Below are 3,178 nucleotides of genomic sequence, written 5' to 3'. Positions count from 1 at the left end.
TCTTTGTATTCTGAATGTATAGCATATTGACTGGGACACAGTTGGCATTAAAATGACATTCATTAAAATAATCCGAAAACTGAGAGAACATGTTGGTTAAATGACAGTGATAAATTTTATTCTGAATCATAGAGGCAGAAGTCATTCCCCAGTCAAGGGAGAACTTCCAGAAAATTAAAAAGTTGAAAGTCCAAAATCTTTATTTCCTTCAGAGAATCTCTGGAGATCTGTGTTCAGATAGTATTATTTTAGGTGCTAGAGAGGGTAGAATTAGCAAAATTCCATAATGATTTTTCAGTTAAGACACTTGTTTGAAAACCCTAGACCATGTAATAAAGGCAGTTTTGAGCCAACGAATTCCTTTAGTATTCCCCATGTCAATGAAAAAGGAGACTTTGAAATTTTCAGGATATCCTCTTCATTTGTGAATAACACCCGAGAGCAGTATATCACAAAGTATGTAAACAACAGTATGATCTTGAGATATTAATAAAATTAAATGAAGATAAACAGAAGATACTATTAGTTGGACTAAATTAAAATGGCTTCTTTACTGGAGAATTTCTCGTAGCCTATAACATGCATTGTAATTCACCAAGAAATGGGCAGTGGAACCTGTGTTCTTCAAAAGTTTTTGTATACATTATGATCTATTTTTTCCCCCTTAGGCTGCTTTGCTTTAAGACATATTTTAGAGGGATCCCACAACTGGAAAATCCTAATATGACTTACAGTTGTGGGAAAAGGTATCAAGTAGAGATATGCTGGCTGTGTGTGTTGCTTTAATTGATTTATGCCAGGCGCTGTGCTCATGTACAAGCAGAAACCACCTTGAGAGCACACAGCCCCTTGCCCATCATTCCTAACTAATACTGGGACTCATTCATATTTTATTGGCATATTCACTCATCTTTTCCATTTAAGAAGGTGTGGGCTGATTATTCATAGGCTTTTTAAGTACTACCTTAGGGTGGGTTATTCTGAATGACTGGTTTGTTTATACCAGTTTTTCCCCTGTGGATTCTAGTGATCTGAAACTATTGCAGATGTTTTGCCTACCATTGTAGGTATTTTCAGGCACTATGATTACATCAAAATACTTTGCAAATGAGAAGAATTTTTCTCCTAACCCTGTTTGGGAACTATCTGCATTCTCAATACATCATTTGGCGGAGGCTGCTTTTTCCAACTGAATAGTCCCCATATCTGAAATATTTCACAAGACAGTACAGCAGCCATGTGAAAAGCTGGTTGATTTCAAAGTGATCTCCAGCTTCATGATTGTCTGAGTTCCAACATAGAATTGAATGTGATTATAGCCTGCATAAAAGGTTAGTGGCTACAGAAGAACTGGTTCAAAATCAGATGCCAAATAATGCCACGGTGTTTTGTTCTTTAGGCTTGACTCAGGCTGAAAATTTAGAAAATACTAGATTTAATTAAAAAAATATTTGTTGACTACCCTTTATATGTGAAATAGTTGGTTTAATGCTAATATCTAGAGCAAATTAACCATCTCAAAGTTGACTCAGCAAAGCATTTATTGGACACCCAGAAGGAAGGTTTTCTCCAATACCATTAGAATTCTATGCCATGAACATACATCCAAGCCATATGAGTGAATGAAGATAATTGAATGAGTGTAATCTGGAGAGGATCAGTAGTTCTGGAACTATTCTAATTCTACATAATTTGCCTTTTTATGAACCTATATAAAGCAAGTCAGATGTGGTTTTGACAGAGTTGGGTTCTGACAGGGAATCTGTCAATAATTTTATTAATTATGTATTGATTTCCAATGAATTGAACTGAGTGGTCCAAATGAAACAAAATTAAGAGTATCTATACAAAGGTCATCATTTACAAGAGCCAGGAGACAACATGAAAAATAAATCCAATGTCACAGAGGCCTGTACTCATGTGACTCAAGATGGGAAGGGAGCTAGAACAATGTCCTCTCAACAAGGGCCCAGGGTTGAACATTGAATCAAACCATATTGGACTTTGGTAAATATCAATAAGTGCACAAAGAGATAAACCCAAAGGTAGGACTGGAAACCAAATCAAAATACAAAACATAAAATTTACAGAAGAGAACAATGTGGGTAAAAGTTAATGTGATCGAATGATTGAAGACAAGGGATCTAGAGAGGGCAAAGTATTAGAATTTATTTATATTTTGTTTTCATTCAGAGATTAATGCAGAGAAATGTCAGGCTTAAGGGGATCTTTAGGAAGACTGATAATTAATATACTATTCAAGCCAAATACATATGATTTTTTTTCCCCATTAAAATGGGCCCTCAAGAGGAGGAATCTTTGGTGTCGTTCCTATTTCATCATCTATGCCGGAAAGGCTAATGGGATAAAGAACTGGGATCCAAAGAGCTCGTCCCATTCCAGTCCACGTGGGAGTGTGAGAAAGAATGTTAAGGAATGTTGAAGGCATAAATTACCACTAAGAATCCCCTCATTATCCATCAAAGTTCTGGTGCTTGATGTTCCTCAATTGGGCTCTTTTCCACTTTTTATTCCTACTTCATCTATCACAGTGGAAGAGAGCAGTGGTTCTGAGGTGAGGTAGGTGGATATTGTGGATGAATAATGATGATCATCTCAGTCTTCATTTCACTTACGTGCAGTAAAGTTAAAATAAAAATTATACCTAGTTGTATTTTTGGTGTGGAACAGAACATTCTTAAAGTTTAAAGATCGTACTGCCTGTGTGTATGCTATTATAAGTGTCCTAAGTAACAAAGTTTTCCTATGATCTCTGCTTTCAAATATGGCTGAGAGGTAAAAACTTTGTTGAAGTCCATTAATATGATTAAAGTATATGAATGCAATGCAAGAAATATTGATTGAGAACCTTGGACAGTAAGATGGACATTTCCCTAGTCATGAGCTTATATTAGTTAGCAGCAATTTAAGTGTTCCCCTTCCCCCCCCCAAAAAAAAAAAAAAAGCTTTAGTCATTTGGTAGTCTCTCTTAAAGTTCTTTACTTACTCTAGGGAGTTAAGGAAATCTTTCTTGAATAACTAATGGTTACAACAAAAACTTTAAAAATGTGATTGTTTCGTAAGAGGCAAGTTGTGGTGGGTGTACTCTCTAGCAAAGTAGCTGTAATCTGCATCTATAAACACATGATGAGCAAGCTAGGCAAAGCAAACTTCCTGG

The sequence above is a fragment of the Marmota marmota genome, unplaced genomic scaffold (genome assembly GCF_001458135.2).
Source record: "Marmota marmota marmota unplaced genomic scaffold, marMar, whole genome shotgun sequence".
Classification (NCBI taxonomy): Eukaryota; Metazoa; Chordata; class Mammalia; order Rodentia; family Sciuridae; genus Marmota; species Marmota marmota.
This window is presented reverse-complemented; position numbering follows the sequence as displayed.